A 15,001-nucleotide genomic window follows, 5' to 3' on the forward strand; every position below is an offset into this window, starting at 1 on the left:
AGTAGTGCATTCTTTTTTGCACAAGACAATACATTGGTTCGAGTACTAACTGTAAATATTAATAGTTGACAAGGAATACAAGTAAGACATTTTGACACATCAAAATTTACATGACCTTTCGACCTCTAATCGATTAAACAGTTCGGCCCCTAAAGTTAAGCGTAAAAATATCTTCGGTTTCAAATGTTCAGTGTAAAAATATCTTTTAAAATTTACACATATAAACGACTCACATGTTTTCATTTAAGTAATGCTTGAATACTTTAACTATTCGTAATGAGTACAAATTTAATTTTATACGCACATTTAGTTCGTTTTTACTCCAGAGTTAGTACGATACATACATTATTCGAGCTGGTTTCCATGTCCTTTCACATTTTTTATCGAAAATGTCATTAATTCTAAACGTATTACCATCCACCATCAATTTAAACAATATTCACAATTGTTATGATGTGAGGATTTGCCACAAGGCCTATATATTTTTGCTACTGATGATTCAGAAAAAGAAATATAGAAGCGACTATGTGGAAACAAATATACTAAATCCTTTTTTGTCCGAGTATCTAAGTCGAATATGGTATTTGTATGGCTGACAAAACAAGCATTGATATATAAATTATAACTCAAATATTAATATACGACATGATCATTTGTGGAAATAGTTAGAACATAAAACAAATTTCGTCGCATATGTCAGGATCAAAATAAAAATAGTGCGATATTATAAATGTCATCGTATTTTAACATTTGACTCATTATTTTTGCCTAAATTCAGGCAATAGTCTGAGCTTGTTGCTACACTTAATTATTGTGCACATATTTTTGCTATAAACTGGTTGTGATGAGTATAATAATACATTTGTAACGGTCTAGTAACAATATTAAACTATAATCTTATTTACGGATTTTTATCTAGGATACCAGTAACATTGGCTCCAATCTCTACTCAATGATCTTCTATTCATTCTTCGACATAGCTTCAGTACTGATCAAGGGAAGTAACCGCTGTAAAAGGAGTTTGCATTGGCTCAATTATATAGTAACAGCATCACAGGAAAATGTCATGGAGATTCGTCTATTATTTTCGAAGAAAACAGTTTAGTGTGATACTTTTTCTTGACCTCAGAATACTACAGCGTACTTGAGCCAGTGCCAAGTGGCCAGGAAACTGACCGAAATAGTTAATTATCAAGATAGATTAAATTCAGCTGGTAATATTTACTGAATTATATTTTGTCATTTCTCATAGTCCCTGGTTTCTCCTGAGAACACATATATTGTAACAGTATTCATCATTTCGTTTCGAAGATATGTTGTGCTGTCAACAATGCACAACAAATTTCCACTGAAGTTTTACAGCTGAAATGATTCATAAATTTGCCACTAAACTTTAGCAATTTACATATGCAACAAAAATAGAATGATTAAATGAATCTAACAGTCATTGTGTCAGCATAGAAAACGTCTCTTCAGGTTTACAAAATGTTTTGCATATATTTTAAAATTAGAATAAAAAGCATAGTATCTTTGTCAGCAGTTATTTTCAACTTTATATAACATGTACCATTGTAAAACTTATTTAACCCTATTTCTGCTGGCTGCAACTGATTCTAGCTATGCGGCAAGTAGAAACCATGTTCAGCCGGCACCTCTGTTCGATATTCTGTCTGTACAAACCCACCTAAAATGATCGGGTTTGTCAAGACTGAAAGAATGACAAGTACGTTACTGTTGGACTCTTTCTGCCACAAGAATTGACATTATCAGTCATTTATATGCCTTAAAGGACACCTGCATGGAACATTTAATCAACATCTTTCTTACGATTTACGAGTTATAGACACTTTTTTGAATAGAGGCTTGGCTATTAGAAGAGGCTATTAGAAATAAGAAAACTCTTAATAATCTGTAACATCGTCTTATACGTAAAACGTTTTCTAAATGATAATTATTAAGAAACAAAGACGATAATTTTCCTGCTAAGAGAGCCTTATCCGAAATACCCCTAACATTAACCCAATTGAGGGGTTGTTTTCAAAGGTGTCTAAATTTTTCAGAAGTACAATGTTTTTTATCATTTAACCGTGTATTTTAAATTTTATAAGACTGAAAGGTACCAAATCTATAAATGAATTTAGCATTTTTTAGCAAATAAATACCTATAATAATTATATGATTAAAATCAGACACTGTTTTCTTTCAAAGAGGGATATGAATAATACAAAATAATGTTTAAAGAAAAAGAAAGAAGTATGTTGACCTTACTGACCAACGACTCTCGGTTTCAACCCAGTTGACAGTATTTGTAGCCTTTTAAATACTATTCAAAGCGGAGGTAATGCTTAGCATGGTCATACATTAAATCCCTTGCCCTGCGGGTTTTGGGTTTAAATGCATCTCTGTTTATCTAAGCACACAAACCTTGATAAAAGTTGTTTCAGTTTTAAAAAGTCTTCATCATTTTTCCATGTAGTCTTATACTAATTTATACAATATTATGTTGACGAGTTAAAAGGAATCGCTTTACTATTTGCACCGGCTTCAACATATTAGCATTTATGTTTGATTCTCACATCAGTAATTTTCAGAAATATCTTACACATCTGCTTCACTTTCAAATTCCACCACAATCTTCGCTTCACCCTTCTCTATGGAAGTATGCTACCCTGTCCAGTTCAATAATTGAACACATTCTGTGATAGAAGCTTCAGCATCATTGGACCCACGTTATTTGACGAATTGCTCTGAGATACATATAAAAGATATTAATCAATGTAAAAAAATCAAGATTTTCTTTTCTCGCCAAAAGAGTAGGATTTATATGCAGGCTGTGTCCTGTTGGTTTAACTTTATATGTACCTTTACTTATTAATTCTTATATTTGTTAAATGCCCAGATACAAGATTGTCCAAAAAGTTTCATTCTGAAAAATATAACGCATATGACGATTTTCGTTGGCAAATCGTGTTCTTGTTTTAAATGTACTATCAATGAAATGATACCATCTAGCATAATTACGCGCAAATCGTCTACAGGTGTATCTTATGTCATTCATGTAAATTTTGACATCATGCATCAACGTGTTTTTAAAGCAAAAAAGAAAAAAAACGTAAATTAAAGTAGGCCAGCTTAATGTATTTTTACCAACCTGATGATTAATGTTGCATTTGCTACGGTCTAGTTTTTGGACTAATCCGTTAATTCTAAAGACCTTGATATTTTTGATATCATAGTAAAATATGTGTTAAGGAGTATGAAGTACACGTATAAACAAAACATAGCAGTACAATTGACATCTATAAGATTATTGGAAATCTTATTATTCTTTTAGACTAGCATGCTGCATGGTATTTTATTAATTAAGATGAACATTGGAATGCAAACAGTTGTATGTATAAAAAAGACCAAATGTTTTGTGCTCGGTTCGGTTTGAGCATACGCTATGATACATTCCATTTGACATAACATTACATCAACTTTGATATGATCCATTCCTATGAATTCCATTAAGAAACATAAGTTTTGTATAAGAAATTAGTCATTACTTGAAACAAGTATAAAACAAGTATAATTCTGTATCTTTTTAAAGGTTCCGCCATGCATTTTGGCTAATATCATATTGTTGTATAACAATGGATACTTTATTTTTTATGACTTTCTGATAAAAGAATCAACTTGCTGTGCTCCCTGGGCCTCCTACACGCACTGTATTCACCTAACATAATAAACAAGAACCGGTTGAACCGGGTGATGCTCTCCAAATAGAGTTTGGACACAGGTAAGTATACCTCTTCTAGTGTCACAGTTATGTCATAGACAAAGGTTGTAAAATTGAACAAAGGGCAATAACTTTAAAATAAGGCAAGACAGAGTTAAGGTTCTTTTGCACTGCACTTCTATTTTATGAGATCAAACTACCTACACAGTTTCATATTGATACCTCTTATAATTTTGTAAGTATGACCCCGACAAAGTTAAAAGTGTAAAAATGAACAAATGGCAATAACTCAAAAATCAAGGTATACAGAGTTATGGTTCTTCTGCACTGCACTTTTACCCAATTAGATCTATCTTCCTACAAAGTTTCATGTTGATATCTCTTATAGTTTTAGAGTTATGTCCCGGACAAAAATCAAAGTGTAAAAATGAACAAAGGGCAAAAACCCCAAAATCAGGCAAGACAGAGTTATGGTTCTTTTGCACTGCACTTCTACCTAATGGAATCTATCTACCTTCATAGTTTTATGTTGATATCTCATATAGTTTTAGAGTGATGACCCCGAAAATGTTCAAAGTGTAAAAATGAACAAAGGGCAATATCTCTAAAATAAACCAAGACAGAGTTATGGTCCTTTTGCACTGCACTTCTACTCAATGAGTTCTATCTACCTACAAAGTTTCATGTTGATATCTCTTTCAGTTTTAGAGTTATGTCCCGCACAAAGTTCAAGGTGTAAAAATGAACAAATGGCAATAACTCCAAAATTAAGGCATGATAGAGTTATGGGTCTTTTACACTGCACTTCTTCTCAATGAGATTTATCTACCTAAAAAGTTTCATGTTGATACCTCTTGTTATTCAAAGTTATGTCCCGGACAAGAATTGCGGATTGACAGACGGACGGACGGACACAGCGGCGACTATATGCCCACCCTTCAGGGAGCATTAACATAATAAAACTGACTTATGACTTTAAAACTTTAAGACAAGTGATAAGAAGACAAACTAAAACACAATAAAATAATGATCATTTTTAAATACCTTTTTTGTATTGAAACCAAATACCTCTAAGTTATTGATGAAATGCAAGATGTACCAAAAACGTGTATTAACATACACAGAATGACACAAAAACATGCATGTGAATTCAATAGGGTATGTAAGTCTCGTCATGTGACTTGCGAGATTTCACGATATTTTGCACTTCCGGGTACAAACAAATATCAACATCATTGCTTATCTATATTGGGTAATACTTGTATGCCGGTGGGAAAGTAAAACTTACATGGAAAAACAAATGATATGTGGAAATTTGCAGAGTTTTATGTTTTGTAACGAAATGCAAATGGTCTCATCTTGTGAACAAGTATCAATGAAAGACAACTTCGTATAATCTTCAGGTGGGTGTGTCATTTCAAATTCAGTTTATCCCAATAAATGTTGTAATATTTTCATTTCCATGTAAATCTTATAAATTTGTTTTTTGATACAACATCATTCGCATCTGACACCAGACTGGTGAATTTGATTTATCAATTTTCTATAGCGCTACTGATTTTCTCTCAGAAGTATATATTGTTTTAGAAATTCGGACAGCGCATATTTCGGAAAACGTTTCAATATGATTATCAGTGTGTTTTAGTTGAATATATTTTTCTTCCAACTGAAAATATTATTTATTTATAATTATTATCTTTATAAAGCACAAACAGTCAAGCTGTATATAACCAATTTAAATTGTCATAAAATTCAATGAAATATTTTGCTCCTGTAGATATTTTGACTGAGGACAGTGACCAGTGAGATGAAAGACGTCAACTGGTTATCCGATGTAATACACATGCATGTTCTGCTGTAAAATCGTTTTGGTAAGAAATATATACTTAAGCTACTTAAACTACATTAATGAAAAAATAATATTATTGTATAACATATAATGTTCTCGTTTTTTGTAAATAATTACAGTGTAGCTAAATAAACAAACAGTATGGCATATGTAGTTAATTCATGTTAAATACTGTTTAAAGTATTTTCTCAAGTAAGTGGGTCATATTTTTTAGTTAAATCATGTTCAGTAAATGGTTAAAAGAAACTTAGTCACTATCACATTTTTTAAAGATCAGTTGTCAAAGCAAATCTACAAGAACTAGGACACAAGAAGTGTTTCTTCCTTTTCAACATTATTTTCTATTCATGACAATATGAAAATGATTGAAATTTATAGCTGACCAATTATTATTGCTTTCAACTCATGATAAATTTTCTTTATATACAGGTATGTGATTTCATGGTTGGATCTTGAGTACTTGTCATGGCTCTTGATTTATTTTTGGAGTGTTCACCATCAGATTAGAAATCAAATAGTGATACCACCAGGCATAGTTGAAAGGAAATGTCCATACACAGTCTTGGAGTACATAGTGATAGAGACATGGCAGTCCATTACAGATTTTGACTGAATTAAAGCTTCTTAAAGCTCCATGTCTTGTGCAAACTGTCTGACTGAATGTTTGTATTCTAATAAAAACTAAGGTTGAAGACACTTCAAAGATATATGTCAGTGTAAAAATGTTAAACAAAATATCTGTTCTTTGTAAGAAATAAATAACCTGTCTTTGTTAGAAAAAATAACCTGTCATTTGTAACTTGTATTAACTTAATTATTCAAAGATAATTTATCTTCTGCAAATGGCTGCCAAAAACAGTTTCAACCAGGCATCATGTAGTTTCAAAACAGTTAAGATAAATTTTGTTTATAAATAGACTTGTAAAGTAACAGGAATGGTAAAAAGATTAATGTTTCAGCATTAAAATGTTTCTATCTTGATTGAGTTTCATTTCTTTTTATCACCATGATCACTGCAATTGTAAAAAGTAAATGTAATCTTTAACCATTATTTAAATATCATAAAAATCATCTCAAAGAAAAACTTGTTTTCTGAGGCAGATGTGTAAAATTTCTTCCAGTTATAGCCCTTTCACTACTCTTAGAAAAGCCATGATTTGCATTGTACATCGGCCAGGCAGGTTGTAATACCAGAGTAAATAATATTAATGCAATTCATCTGTGTTGAGTATTCTGTAGCAAAACACTAGCTTGCTAGCCCTTGTAAGCCCAAGTCTCTCTCTTAATTGGAGAAGACTTGCAATTTCTGCATTCCTTGAAGATTTTAGTATCAGAGGGGTAGTTTATTACATACCATATCCTTCTTTGGGTTTCAAATTACCTGTATTTATAATGTATTTGAACCTGTTGACATTTGACCAAAAGTGAATTATCTATACAAATACATGCAAAACTTTAGGGTTTGCGCTTGATACAAAACAATTACATCACTGATACATTAATATACCCATTGGAACTGTTTCAAAATTGTCCATGTTTCAAGAAAAAAAAAACAAAAAAAACACCACACCAATGCTTTTAACTTCTGTCCATGTACATATGTGTAAATGTAGTCATTGAAGAGTTGTCAAGAACTTTTCATCAATTATTATTTAGATAGTGTCTTGTTTCGATTTCAGGACAGACAAAAATTCAAATGACATGCATAGTATTTAATATAGTCAAATGCTTGCTATATTCAAGCAATCTAGCCATTGCTGTTAGAGAATTAAAGTACACAGTGACACTTATTTTGCAGATGAACTTTTGTGATTAAGCACTGCTATAAATATATGCCAAATAGTAGAAACAAAAAACAGTTCATAAGTTTAATAAACTTTTATTTTTACACAATTTATAGTGCACTGCTTAGCATTTATCCTGTCACTTGTTATTTGGACAATGTAACTTTACACTGTGAATGTCTACTGATACAAGAATAAGAATATTTCCTTTTACAAATGTAAAGACTTTGAAAATTAACATGAACAAATTATCATAGAGTTATAAATCATATTCTAATTGAAATATGTTCAGCTTGATATCAAAGCTTTGAATGCAAATTTGTGAGCTTATCAATGATTACCTCACAATATTAGTAGTAGATGATATATAATATTTTTGCTAATCTTTACTTTATAGTCATTTAATGTCCATAATGCCATATGACTATACTGTGATTCCATGAAAAACCTTATCTCTGGTGTGTTATCAGCTTTGGTATATATAGAGTATCTAGTTTTAATACTTAAAACTGCAATGAAATGTGGATATTTTACTCTGTTTCTATCATTGTGACATTAACATGTTAACAAGATCATAGTGTCAAACACCATAAAATCATATCTTTATACATTAATATTTTTGTGCTGGATGTCATTCATCTTCTTCAGGAAAGTACATTTGACTATTTCAGTGGCATATATTAAACTAATTTTCACTGTAACTGTGTGTTCTCTGATATCATTCTCAAATTAAGGAACTGGAAGATGGTAGTTGCAATAAAGGTCTTCATGGACAAATCCTCCTTCATCTTTTCCTTTTTATCTGCAGAATGAAAAATCAATAAATATGTTGTTACAAGTTGTAAGACACTAGAAATGATATTTACATTACATTTAATAAGCTGGTCATGATTGACAGAAAAATTTCATATTTGAAGTAAATAAACATTAAAGATAAACAACAACAATAAATATATAACAGTCAAAAATATTGATCTTCTTGAATATGAAACATGACTATTTTTAATGTTTTATTTACTTATCAATTATCATGCAGTGAAATCCAAAGTATTAATATATTTTGATAATTGTTTAACTTTCGATCTCAAATAAAAATTAATCAATTATGTTTTTTACATGTATTACCTTTGATGTATAGAATATTTCAGGATCGTAGGCAGTGCAAACAGTTTATTAATGTCCATATTAAACAACTGTATATTCTATATTTGTCATATACCTCCGTGTGTCTATACATCTGAAATGGTTTAATCAAATATTATATTTTTTAATTCAATCATAATTTGATAGGTACCATATTAACATGTATATATAATTGAAAAAGGAACAAGAATAAAATGGAAGGGAAAAAATATCCGAATTACTGTGCAATGTCCGAATTTTGTATAACTTTAATATACACTAGAATTAAAGTTTCTCCATTGTTTATTTCAATAAGTTAAACTGGTTTTGAATTAATTTCTCAATCAGTTAGTTTTTAAAACAATACTAAAAGCTAAACAACTAGAATTCACTACCTTGACAAAACATCCGAACAATTGTCACTATCCGAAAATAAACTAGTTTTATTAAACTCTATAAATCCCATCGTTTTCCGTCAGATAATTGACCTACCTGCAATTTTTGACCCGTGCTATCATTTCTATTTCTTCAAATCTGAAGAGGACCGAGTACAATTTAACTTCTATATTTCCCTCAGAGTTCTTCGGGCTACCTATATGCGTAACGGTAAATAAGTCTGCCGATGTACCCGGAAGTGGTAAATCGAAAGTGAAAGTAAACGAGACTTACGGGCCCTATTGTTTCAATGTGGATATACAATGACATATCCTAGCAGCAGGGCACAAAATATTTAAATTACATTTTATTTATCAAGCAAATAAGAAAAAAATAATAATGCAATCTAAAAATAAATAAACGAGATTTTACAACAGCATTAAAATGACTTTCTACACTCTAGTTAAAATGGCTTTTTCCAGAAACCTTAAACTATTGCAGATCGGACGAATTGATTGAGTAACTTGTTGCCTGTTTTTCAGATTCCGAAAAGTACCATAGTACCAGACAGGGCAGATATAGTCAAAATGACATTGGATTGAAGACATTACTAACATTTTCTTGGTATAAAATGATAAAACTTTTTTTATAAGCACACTGAAGTCTTGCTTTATGCTTTTTATTGCTGATGTTTCCATAGTCTCAAAGCCTGTCCTTTGGTCTAAGGTGGCTTCTAAATATTTGACCGACTCAGTGTGTTTAATAGGAGTACTATTTCAAATAATATTGAGGTTTGACTCATTTTTAACCTGATTTCTTGACCCAATTAGAATTGATTCTGATTTCCCTAGATGCAATGACAATTTGTTATCAACTAACAAGTTACTTACTTTTTCAAAGTCTTTGATTAGCAAATATTCAAATTCACATTTGCATTTACACATGCTATATCATTTACATAAATTAAAAAAGCATAGGACCAAAATGAAGCCTTAGTGTACACCATTGTTACATATGCAAATGGTGAATTAGTGCCAGATATATCAATACATTTTTTGTTTACCTGATACATACAAGTGGAACCATCTGACAACATTTTGATTCAAGCCCATCATTTTTAATTTGTATAAAAGAATAGTATGGTCAATAGTATCAAAAACGTTTTGCACATTTAATAGAACCACGTCAACGTAATAACCTTTTTAAACATTTATCTGAATGAAAAGAACATCTGAAACCTGATTGAAACTCATTTAGTAAATTTCGTTTGCTGAAATAATTTTCTAGCTGATCATATACAATTCTTTCGAACATCTTTTAAATAATATAAGAAATGGAATCAAGTCTGTAATTTCCTACGTCTGTTTTATCACATGTCTTTTACAAAGTTAGAACATGTGCAACTTTCAGTTCATCTGGTTAAACACTCTGTATTAAAGACAAATTAATAATATGTCTAAGTTTTGATAGATAGCTTCATCTTTTACATAACGTGATGAAATTACATCCCGACCTGTGGCTTCACTAAATATCTGGACAAAAAGTGATCCATAGAAAGCATTAAAACAGTAAACTTATATGAAAATTGCAGACTCGGTTTGATTGAGTCTGTACATGAGGGATAATGAAAAAGTGCAACATCCCTTAGCGGTTCTCGATTCTCAACACTTAAAAGTACTGGACTCAATGATCCCCGAGGACCAGAAAAATATAACAACACTGAAATGAAGTACACACAACACTTGACACCTGCTGATTGGATGTATAAATATTTAGAACACTGAGTTTGTTACTTTGTTTCCTGGACAATAGAAAAGGAACAACTTTTGTGTGTAACAACTGTCTAACATAATAGTTAGAAACAAAATCTCTGCCATAAAAGCCTAATGTTTTCGGTAATTTACTGACAAGATTAGCAGCTACAGTTATATAAAGGTATTGAAATGGTTTGCAAAATTTAATTCTTAAAAACAACGAAAACAATAAAAAAACACCATAAATATTCAACAAAATATCACAAAACGAAACATTTACCCTTTTAGATGGCATTCCTGATTCTTTGAGTGACTTTCATAGATATTTGGAATCATTTTCATTCGATACAATAGAGTGTTAAAGGAATTTTACAAGAAAAGTAATGCCTCATCATCTATTGACTTGACTTCGGTTTCAGATAAAGGAAAAATATCATAAAGTCATAAAGTGGAGTTCCTCATATTGGTATCAGTGATCATTCACTCCCAGTGCTTTAATGTGATAGTTCTCTGATTGCCTCTTTTACAGGAGCAAAAATACCGATTTGAAACTAGTCCTTGCATATTATACAATATCACATTAAAGCACAGTGACCAATGAATGTTAGATAGTTCCCTTTATCACATTTTAAGGGTTCTTCTGGTACAATACATGTATATGAGTGAATGATCACTGATACCAATATGACGAACTCCACTTTGTGATATTTTTCCTTTATCTGAAACCGATGTCAAGTCAATAGATTATGAGGCATTACTTTTCTTGTAAAATTCCTGATGATTTGCTCAAAACATACCGCGGATTTAAGTAAAAGAAAAACACTTAGAACCGTCTAAAACATTTGTGTTAACATCTCCTAGAAGTATACATTTTTTATTAAAACAAGAACTGAATGAACAATTATTTTCTTAAATATCATAAAAATTACTTTGCTTTGGTTGTCTACAGATACATCCACAAATAATAATGAATAAATCGCAATCCAATATACCGGTATGCTCTAAAACGCCCGGAAAAACTATGAAAATGCTAGCCAGGGAATGGATCAGAAGATTTAAAGTAGATCTTGTTGAAATGAATACTTCGAGGGGACGACGAAGAAAAATCATTTAAAATATCAATAATAAGTTTTTGCGCGTGGACGCATTCATTCGAACATTTCTCGTATAGCATACAATTAATTATTACATATACGAACACTACGGGGTTTGTAATTACGACTATTTATGTATTTCCATGTATCATAAACCATCTTTACACATCATATGCGACACTCTTGAGACTGATACTGGTATCAAACCTTCAAAATAGATATAAAGGGTGTGTCATTATACAATGATATTGTCAAACAAAAGATGTAAAATAATTTATTAGCATGCTCCCTATTTGACTACTGTATACAGTAAACTCCGCTTATAACGAACTCATCGGGACATTCAAAATCTGTTCCTTATATCCGGAGTTCCTTGTAAGCATATAACGAATTAGTTCCTTGTATCAGGAGTTTTTATAGCGAACAGATTTACATATAACGAACTGATTGTTTACCGTCGTCCGCCATTTTGAAGAGCATTTGATTAAGAAAAATTAGTCATTTATTTCTGACTTTGACACAATATCCGGGAGCGTACTTTTTGGAATTTGAAAATCCTTTGCTATTTCATCTCAATTTCTCATAAAATATAATATTTTGTTTCTAAACTCTTTTCGTTTTCTTTCAATGATTGAGAATAAATAAGATTTTCGATTATTCCTTCCTTTTATTTTGAATATCTTCTATTATATTTTAAAGCTGACTTTTACTAATGAAAGATCAAAGCGTACTTTGCAGTTTGCAATGGATCATGCTTGCAAGCATGCGTGATTATGTTGAAAACCGTATTATAAATTATTATAATTATTTTACTCGAGCAAAACTATATGAAGAAAAGATATTATAGAATAAAAGGAATAACCGTTTTTTCTTGGTGAGTAGAGCTTATGCTAAAAATATCCTAAATAGAAAACTATACAAAGTCATTTTGATAGATGTTTTGAATTACATACAACAATAAACGGTACATTCGGCCGAGTTTTAATCCGTGCCAATGAAAACTAATGTTGAAAATGCGGAATCTAATAATGGATAGCCAATATTTTGGAGTTCGTTATAAAAGTCTAATTTTCTGTACTTTTAACTAAATTGGGACTAAGAAATGAGTTCCTTATAAGCGATAATTTCTTATAACCATGTTCGCTTTAACCGTATATTTTTATATTAAATAAAGAAGGGCAAAATTCGGGCCAAAATAAATTGTTCCCTATAACCGGAATTTCGCTATAACCGTGTTCGCTATAAATGAAGTTTACTGTAATCACCTTAGGATATGTTGCCTGCTTTTTAAATCTGTCTTTTGACAGACTTCATAACATCTTATCCCCTTTCAAAATTCCACTTCGTTTAGTTTCGCCCATTGATTTCTCGTCTAGGGCTGACGGTTTCTTTTACTTGGGGGTCATACGCCGCTTTTCATGGAATGGCACGATAGTGTCACAATGAAGGTTTCATGATAGCCGCTGTATGAATACATCTACGGATGTTTCTAAATTCCAAATTTCACAATTTTCATGTTTAAATGTTACTGCTTAAGCCGGTACAAGTGGGCGTGGACGGTTGTTTTGAGTGAAGGTTAATGTATTCGTATGTTAGAATTTTTAAATGTTAAAACGATCTTATAAATCAATTACAGTCTTTTTTATGCATAAATGAGTAATCAAATGTCATCCCATAACATTTGCAACCTTTACAAAAGTTATTTTTACATATTTATTCGTTTTATTACAAAACATGATTAGATATGTAGTGTTTTTATCAAAATGAACATGTTCGAAATCTATGTAATAAGGACTGAAAGAGTTTTAATTTATATAGAAAATAGTTTAAACATTACAAAAATTGTGAAAAACAAAACCTAAGTATAACAATGGCAACAAAAAACACACAATAAGCAATTCTTACAACTTTGTGCAAGTGCACCATTCAAAGTGTAATGTTTCATTCTTGTGTTATGATATTCAAAACAACGGTAGGCTTTATATTTGTGGAAATTCAGTAAGTTGTGGCCATGTACTTAACACGTACAGTTAATGTTAGGCAACAATGTAATGCCACATAATAAAATAAATTATGAGCATATAATACTAATACATCACTCTCTTCTCTTGCATTGTCCAAACTGTCATAATTAATAAAATGTAGCATAAATAAAAAATTGTAGCAACCTTCTCATGAAATTTATGTTTCCGGTTTAAACATTTGACACAAGAGGACATTTTTCTATATATGATATAAGGACACAACCATGACCATGTAATTTAATATACCAATTTTCAAAGTATTGGAAAATCGAATACGAGTTTGTGACAGATTGCATTGTTTTTGATATTCTCATATGGCTCATATGTGATATAGTATCTAAAGGAAACTTATATGGCAAACTTACTCTGTAGAAATAACATAATTTTATAATTGTAATAATTTTCAAAAATATATTCCAATCGAAAAAACCGTCATTTTACGTATATGGCGTCAGTCAGCATTGTACAGGAATTTGATTATCAAAGTCTCGTCCAATAAATGTGTACCTAGTCAGTGAACACGCTGCATAGCTTCTGGATTGTCTCTGTCAAACACAGTCACACAGTCAATTTTATTACGGAATCACATTGCCCTTTTTTAAAAAATATTCCAATGGTTCTTTTTCTTTAATATAGATACTGTAAGATTATCTGTAATAAATATCATATGTTTTACATAATGGTTTTGATATGATTTGAAAATGTTTAATTTAATTCAACTTGTCATGGTCGACAATACTTGTGTAAATCACCGTACAGATATCTAAGCAGGAAATAAAACTTATATGTACATAATCAATGAATCTCATATCTAGCTCTATTAAATTTTAAACAATTTCTTACATTTTGTATTATACATTATATGTGAAATCGACATTGTTTTTCATATTTGAATGCTGATCAATAGAATCACATGTTCGAAATAGATACACCCAATCTTAAGTGCAGATATCTTCAAATGTCGCAGAAGGCGAATTCCAAATATCTTCAAATTTCGTCGAAGGCGAAGTCCAAATATCTTCAAATTTCGTCGAAGGCGAAGTCCAAATATCTTCCAATTTCGTCGAAGGCGGGAGTCCAAATATCTTCAAATTTCGTCGAAGGCGAAGTCCAAATATCTTCCAATTTCGTCGAAGGCGAAGTCCAAATATCTTCCAATTTCGTCGAAGGCGGGAGTCCAAATATCTTCAAATTTCGTCGAAGGCGAAGTCCAAATATCTTCAAATTTCGTCAAGGGCGAAGTCCAACTATCTTCGTCGAAGGCGAAGTCCATGAAGT

Source organism: Ruditapes philippinarum, unplaced genomic scaffold, assembly GCF_026571515.1.
Source record: "Ruditapes philippinarum isolate M1 unplaced genomic scaffold, ASM2657151v2 ctg2092_1_1_1_1, whole genome shotgun sequence".
Classification (NCBI taxonomy): domain Eukaryota; kingdom Metazoa; phylum Mollusca; class Bivalvia; order Venerida; family Veneridae; genus Ruditapes; species Ruditapes philippinarum.